General features: G+C 36.1%; 1 protein-coding gene across 6 annotated transcripts in view; it reads left to right on the forward strand.

The window, feature by feature from the left end:
- Positions 1–8,170, forward strand: part of Fut8 (fucosyltransferase 8) — a 214,389-nt gene that overhangs the window by 32,681 nt on the left and 173,538 nt on the right. For all 6 annotated transcript variants that reach the window (XM_029484493.1, XM_021178765.2, XM_029484495.1 and 3 more), the window contains exon 2: positions 7,866–7,960. The gene's annotated coding sequence lies outside the window, so the exon portion shown is untranslated. The remainder of the gene's footprint in view (positions 1–7,865; positions 7,961–8,170) is intronic.

Genomic DNA, 8,170 nt, shown 5'->3' on the forward strand with positions numbered 1-8,170 from the left:
TCTCTCTCTCTCTCTCTCTCTCTCTCTCTCTCTCTCTCTCTCTCTCCAAAATCTGATATATTTCAGTCCAGGCTGTCCTTAAATGTGCTGTGTGTCTTGAGAATGACCTTTCACTTCTGATCCTCCTGTCTCACCTCCTGAGTACTGGAATTACAGGTAGATACCACCATTCCTGGTTTGTTTGGTGTTGGAAATTGAAGTTGGCCTCATTCATGCTAGGCAAGCATTCTGCACTCTAACCACTCTACTACTATATCTTCTGCTCTCTTTTGTTATTTGCATGAAGTACTTTCTTCCTCCATGAATATTACCTCCCTTGCCTATTTTTCCTTGCAAGAAGAATGCAACTTCCATTAGTATATCACAGTCACTGGAATATTAGTGCTCTAAGAAAAGCAGGAAATGGAGGGGTACACTGCCATCATCACTGTTCTTTGAGACTTTCTCTCCAGTTCACTTTTCCTTTAACAAGGTGGTCCATAGCTACGGAGCACTGATGCCCCAGCACTCTTTGTGTCTAAGCCAGAGCAGCGTACCCTCATGCTCTATTTAGGTTGACACATTTCCAGTAGAAAAATTAAATATAATAAGCAGGTTCTTATGGTTACCTCCATCAGTCTGGGTAGTTTCATCCATATCATCTGCGGATACAGTCTCATCTAATCCTCTCTGAAGTCAGAATGTTGAGATACCTTAAATAGCCGAAGGGCCATTAGTCTTATAGGATGCAGTTGTGACTGTAATAATTAGCTTTTTATTTTAGATAGGTTTACAGTTGTTGCTCCCTTAATTTTTTTCCCCTCAAAATTGGCCAATTTTACTTCAGACAGTTTCTTTCTGTCATCTGTTAATATGGTTGATATGTAATTTCCCCAGAAATGTAGATTTCTCTTTCTTTCATGCGTGGTTTTTCTGTTTTCTTTTTTAGAATAGGACTTATCATTTCTTTAGAGATGACCATCAGTAGACCAGTTGCTGTTTTTCTCTTCCCATTGAGGAATTGCTCATTGTAACTCAGTCATTTTTCTTGCTAACAGTATGAGCTTGGGCTGTGTAAGAAAGGTAGCCGAACAAGTCAGGGAAGCAGCCAGTAAGAAAGGTTCCTCCACGAGCCCTGCTTCACTTCTAGTCTCAGCTTCCCTTTTCTTTCTTTCTTTCTCATGTTGCTTTTGGTCACAGTGTTTATCATGGCAACAGAAAACAAACTAGAACAATTTTCAGTGCTGCTCATGACAATCAAGTGTGGCATTTCTTCCTAAATGAATAACATCTTGCATATTTATTTGTTCTGAACAAGTATGAGATCCTATGCTGTGGCCTTGGTCATAGGTTTTTGTTTTTTTTCCTTAGAGAAACTATTCAGTTTATAATACTTTGCCTAATGGGATGTTTTCTTTGTATTGTCTTTTTTAACTGTATATATTTATCTTTGCATTTAAATGAGTGTATTATTATGATGTTTGAATACTGACAGAGTCGAATGAATATCTACCTTTTTTTTTTGAGAGGAAAGAGTTTACTTTATCTTATATCTTACAGTACATTATGAATGATAGTCAGACAGGAAATCAAACATGAACTTGGAGTCAGGAACTGAAGAAGAGCTCATGAAGGAATAGAATTACTATCTTGTGCAGACTGATTTCTTATTCCAGCTGCTCAGGGATGGCACTTGCAATGCAAATCATCAGTCAAGAAAATACTCAATGATCTTTTGCTTACTAGATAATCTCATGGAGACATTTTCTTAACTGAAGTCTCCTTTTTCAGTTTTACTCCTGTTAGACTATATTTGATAAAAAAACAAAGAAGTAGCAAAAGAAAGAAAGAAAGCAGACAGAAGGAACAAAAAGAAAGAAGAAATGAAAGGAAGAAAGGAAGGAAGGAAAGAAAGATTTTCTCAAAGAACCAGCTCCTGGTTTGGTTGATTTTTGTTTGTTTGTTTGTTTGTTTAGTTCTTTTTGTTTCAATTTGGTTGATTACAGACCTGAGTTTGATTATTTCCTGCTGTCTACTCCTCTTGGGTGAATTTGCTTCCTTTTGTTCTAGAGCTTTCAGGTGTGCTGTCAAGCTGCTAGTGTGTGCTCTCTCCAGTTTCTTTTTGGAGGCACTCAGAGCTATGAGTTTTCCTCTTACCACTGCTTTCATTGTGTCCCATAAGTTTGGGTATGTTGTAGCTTCATTTTCATTAAATTCTAAAAAGTCTTTAATTTCTTTATTTCTTCCTTGACCAAGTTATTGAGTAGGGTGTTTGTTGTTCAGCTTCCATATGTATGTGGGCTTTCTGTTGTTTTTGTTGTTATAAAGACTAGCCTTAGTCTATGGTGATCTGATAGGATGCATGCGATTATTTCAATCTTCTGGTATCTGTTGAGGCCTGATTTGTGACCAGTAATATGGTAAATTTTGGAGAAAGTAGCATGAGGTGCTGAAAAGAAGGTATATTCTTTTGCTTTAGGATGAAATGTTCTATAAATATCTGTTAGATCCATTTGGTTCATAACATCTGTTAGTTTCACTGTGTCTCTGTTTAGTTTGTGTTTCCATGATCTGTCCATTGCTGAGAGTAGGGTGTTGAACTCTCCCACTATTATTGTGTGTGGTGCAAGGCGTGCTTTGAGCTTTAGTAAAGTTTCTTTTATGAATGTGGGTACCCTTGCATTTGGAGTATAGATGTTCAGAATTGAGAATGCTTCTTGGTAGATTTTTTCCTTTGATGAGTAAGAAGTATCCTTTCTTATCCTATTTTTTGATAACCTTTGGTTGAAAGTTGATTTTATTGATACTAGAATGAATGGCTACTCCAGCTTGTTTCTTGGGACCATTTGCTTGGAAAATTGTTTTCAAGCCCTTTACTTTGAGGTAGTAGTGTCTGTCTTTGACACTGAGGTACATTTCCTGTATGCAGCAAAGTGCTGGGTCCTACTTACATATCCAGTCTGTTAGACCATGCCTTTTTATTAGAGAATTGAGTCCTTTGATGTTAAGAGATATTAAGGAAAAGTGATTGTTTGTTCCTATTATTTTTGTTGTTAGAGGTGGAATTATATTTGTGTGGCTACCTTCTTTTGGGTTTGTTGAAAGATTACTTTCTTGCTTTTTCTAGGGTGTAGTTTCCCTTCTTGTGTTGGAGTTTTTTGTCTGTTATCCTTTGTAGGGCTGGATTTATGAAAAGATATTGTGTAAATTTGGTTTTGTCATGGAATATCTTGTTTTCTCTATCTATGGTAATTGAGAGTTTTGCTGGGTATAGTAGCCTGGGCTGGTATTTGTGTTCTCTTAGGGTCTGTATGACATCTGCCTAGGATCTTCTAGCTTTCATAGTCTCTTAGGAGAAGTCTGGTTTAATTCTGAGAGGTCTGCCTTTATATGTTACTTGACCTTTTCCCCTTACTGCTTTTAATATCCTTTCTTTGTTTTGTGCATTTGGTGTTTTGATTATTATGTGATGGGAGGAATTTCTTTTCTGGTCCAGTCTATTTGGAGTTCTGTAGGCTTCTTGTATGTTCATGGGCATCTCTTTCTTTAGGTTAGGGAAGCTTTCTTCTATAATTTTGTTGAAGATATTTACTGACCCTTTAAGTTGGTAATCTTTTATACCCTATTATCCTTAGATTTGGTCTTCTCATTGTGTCCTGGATTTCCAGGATGTTTTGAGTTAGGAGCTTTTTGCATTTTGTGTTTTCTTTGACTGTTCTGTTGATGTTTTCTATGGTATTTTCTGCACCTGAGATTCTCTCTTCTAACTCTTGTATTCTGTTGGTGATGCTTGTGTTTATGACTCCTGATCTCTTTCCTAGGTTTTCATGTCCCGGGTAGTCTCCCTTTGTGATTCTTTATTGATTCTATTTTCATTGTTAGATCTTGGATGGTTTTGTTCAATTCCTTCACCTGTTTGGCTGTGTTTTCCTGTATTTCTTTAAGGGAGCTATTTATGTCCTTCTTAAAGTCCTCTATCATCATCATCACATGTGACTTTAAATCAGAGTCTTGTTTTTCTGGTGTGTCGGGGTATCCAGGGCCCGCTGTGGTGGAAGAACTGGGTTATGATGATGCCAAATAGCCTTGGTTTCTGTTGCTTATGTTTTCCCCCTTGCCTCTGGCCATCTGGTTATCTCTGGTGTTAGCTGGTGTTGCTGTCTCTGACTTTGGCTTGTGCCTCCTGCAAGCCTGTGTGTACTCAGTACTCCTGGGTGATCAGTTCTCTCCTAGAGGTTATTTGGGCATGGAGTGCTGTGGCACAGGATCAGCTCCCTTGTATTGCCTTTTTATTATTGTTTACTGCTCAGTATTCCTTGCACAATGATGATATTTGCTTATTTTTCAAATCATTTTTTGTCACTCATATCTTATCTGGGTTTTATTTCTAAGATGATATTTTTTGGATTCACATGATTCTTATTTCAGTGATTTCTACAATGTAGTTTTCTGTGATGGTCTCCTTTTGCTCTAAAGAAGAGCTTTGATGATGAGTGGTAATCACACTTATCTGTGGGTAAGAGTACTATTTAGAATGTAGTTAGAAATTTACTGGTCTAGCAAAGTAGTGATAGTAGATTATTTTATAAGGTCTATGACTTTACTAGCTTTGGGAAGTTTGGTTGATTTCTAGTACCCAGCAATGAGTCCTGAAAAGCAGGTAATAAATGAGGGGAGCCTATGCTTGCTCTAGCTACTGTACTATATTGTACTTAATATGTCTATGAAGAAGCTTTTTGACTCTGAGGAATAACCACCCCAAAGGAATTTAGGGAATAATATAAAATCTTTAGATCATATAGTCTAAGATTAGAACCTTAGCCCGCCAGTCAGAATAGAAAACTGTAATTACCAAGTATCTGGTAGAGCATCTCTGTCATTTTTGTGTATTCCTAGTTCAGTTGAGTCTTTTCTTCTCTGTATCTTTACTAATATATCTACTCTCTCTTTTGGCTTCTAGAAGATTATGAATATATGTATAATAACTTTAGTGTCTTAGTTTTCTAATTCTATCTACTATCAATTCTAGGTTGGTATTGATTGATTTTCTATCATTTAGGGAGAAAATTGGACTTTCATTAGGTTTTAGAAATTGTCTTCATAATTTAAAAAATTGCTTAGTAATCAACTGTGGTTTAGTAAGCATTAAAAAAGAGATTATAAACTTTATTTTGTTGGGTGTTATGTAATTTCTTCTTCTCTTTTTGTTTTTTGTTTTTTTTTTTTTTTGGTGACAGGGTTTCTCTGTGTAGCCCTGGCTGACCTGGAACTCACTCTGTAGACCAGCCTGGCCCCGAACTCAGAAATCTGCCTTCCTCTGCCTCCCAAGTGCTGGGATTAAAGGTGTGTGCCACCACTGCCTGGCATAATTTCTTTCTTTTCTTTTCTTTCTTTTCTTTTCTTTTTTTTTCTTTTCTTTTCTTTTTTTTTTTTTTGAGACAGGGTTTCTCTGTATAGCCCTGGCTGTCCTGGAACTCACTTTGTAGACCAGGCTGGCCTCGAACTCAGAAATCCGCCTGCCTCTGACTCCCGAGTGCTGGGATTAAAGGTGTGCACCACCACGCCCGCTCTGGCATAATTTCTTATTCCTATAAATACTTGTGAGTTTTTCTGGGATGTTGTCAGATTTTGGAGTTTTCTGTCTCATGTACAGCTTTTAGTCTTTCTTTAGAAGGTCATACAAGCTAAGACTGGCTCCACTGCTGGGTCACGATTTTGTTGAACTCTTTACCATATGGCCACGAGTTTGAGATCTTTCCTTTTGGTTGGTGGTTATAGGTATTAGATTGAGGATTAGGATTACCCCCAAGGCTCCTGTCTGCTGGGATTATTATAGAACAGTCTTTATTTGTGGGCCAGTCAACATATAATGAAAGCCTCTGTCTTTGCTTGTTAGAGCTCTCATTCACTAACACCAATCCTGAGAGTTTTAACCCCTTGATTTATGGACACAAGCCTAAGTGTATGGATTACTACTAAGTTTGAGATGCAAGTAAATCGCAGTGTAGATACGTAGCTTTTGTCTGTCTGGACAGCTCCTTATTTTTCAGAATGTATTCTAGTAACTCTTGCCACTTCCACTGTAGTGAACTTGTATCTCTGGTTCTTAAGAGCACAGCTCTTGTGTTCTGTTTGAATAGGTCTTTAGTGGTTCGTAGAACATATCTCAACATAAAGCAAGATGCTTATAGAGACTGGTTGTTTCAATTTTTCAAGAACTATAGATCACACTAATTTTTTGTTCAAGATCTGGAAAGGGGCAAATATATATAAGTTTGTAGCTTTTTATCATCAGTAGTTAAATATGGTACTAGTTACTACACAGTGGCAATAGGTGTAAGACCTACATGATTCAATTATTGTGGAAAGTTGGCAATAACTTTTAGGTAAAGTTTTAGGAAAGAATTATAGTGAACCTAGGGAGATTTTAGATTTCATATTTATGAATAAATTGTAAATTTATGTTTTTTCAGAGTGTTTGTCCTCTTCTTGATCTACTAGATGAGATAATGTAAATAACAGTGTGATGTACAAAAAAATTTTGTGTTTAGGACAATTTATTGAATGTTCTTATAGTTTCCCTTAGAATCTTGAATTTTACTTTTGGAAATTAAAGTAAAAATAATTGGTATCTTGATTGCACAGTTCTAATAGCCAAAAATTGGTTTCAGTGAGGAAAAAAATTATAGTTAATAATGTCAATCCTACTTCTCACAATTAATGTCATTTAAAGAATAATCATGTTATAGCATAATAGTTGGGCAACTGAGAGAAAGATATTGTCACAAATTGTAGTGTTGCTGTTTTTTTGTACTCAGTGACTTATACATATATATGCAGTGAATATTTAATATGTGAATAGTTATTAAAATTATTTTACTTGTTTATGAGTCATACTGATTCCTTACCATATGTCAAACGTAATAATGATGAAGAGCCAGCAGCAAAGAAGTAGTAAATAGATCCCCTAATTAGAAGATTATATAAGCTTATATATGTAATACATATGTGAAGTAAGCATATGAATATGGCGGCAAATAGTCTAGGAAAGATTAATGGGGGGTTGGGGATTTGGCTCAGTCGTAGAGCACTTGCCTAGCAAGTGCAAGGCCCTGGGTTCAGTCCTCAGCTCTAAAAAAAAAAAAAAAAAAAAAAAAGATTAATGGAATACAGAATTCTGAAGTCAGTTTTAAGAAAGCTGACTTACATAGTTTAATTGACAATAAGTAAAAAAAAAAAATGTAGGTGTTCATCAGGTATGGCTCAGCAGTGGAGCAAACCTTAGCTCATATATAGAGGGTCACCTCTGTATAGAAAGACTAAAAGCAGTACCTGAGAGAGAAAATTCCAAATAATGTGAACACTTCCCAGAAGAATTCAGCATTAATATGTGTATGAAGTTATTTAACACTCGACAAAGTAAAATTTACAATGTCTTCTTTTATACATCAAGAATGCTCACAGAGTGGTGACAGCTGGGATAATAAAATTGTTCTGTGTCAAGCAAGCAGATTAAATTAGTTGGAATGGAAGTCTGTGTAGAAGGAGGAAGAAACAAAGATGTAGAACTAACTTGTTGGGTTGTTCCGGATATAGATTTTGAGGTCTGAACTGGAAAGGAATGTTTGTGACTGGGAAGGGACCATTGGGGCTGATTGTTTTGGGATGGAATATGAAGCAAATTAAGACAGTGAGTGCAACTGAGTTTGGGTGTAGTTTGCAAAATGAAAGTCCATTCCTTCTTGGCATTTGTAAAATTATGGCTGCAGAATACAGGCATTTACTTATTATGACTTCCACATGAAAGTAAATAAAAAACTAAGAAGTATAATGATATTAAGTGAAATCTTGAGGAGGGTGAACTAATTTACTTTCCTTTGTTTCAGGTTGCTGTTCTGGCTGAGGCCATCTATGGCCCTGGTAGTGTTTTCATTCAAGACAAAGTTCATTCCATCTTTATTTATTAGCTGAGCAAATTCAGGTCAGTACATTTTTGTCTTCATTTGAATATTTTGAGATGATTTTGTTTTTTAAAGCTATGTGTCTGTGTACCAATGGAGTACAGTACCAATTGTTCACATTAGTCCAAACTATAAATTGTGCATTAATTGGGAAATATTTTCTGTCTGCCTACCGAGTATAATCTTTTCTTCATAAAGTCATAGCATATTACTTCTTTTTTTTTTTTTTT

Source organism: Mus caroli, chromosome 12 (genome assembly GCF_900094665.2).
Source record: "Mus caroli chromosome 12, CAROLI_EIJ_v1.1, whole genome shotgun sequence".
Lineage (NCBI taxonomy): Eukaryota > Metazoa > Chordata > Mammalia > Rodentia > Muridae > Mus > Mus caroli.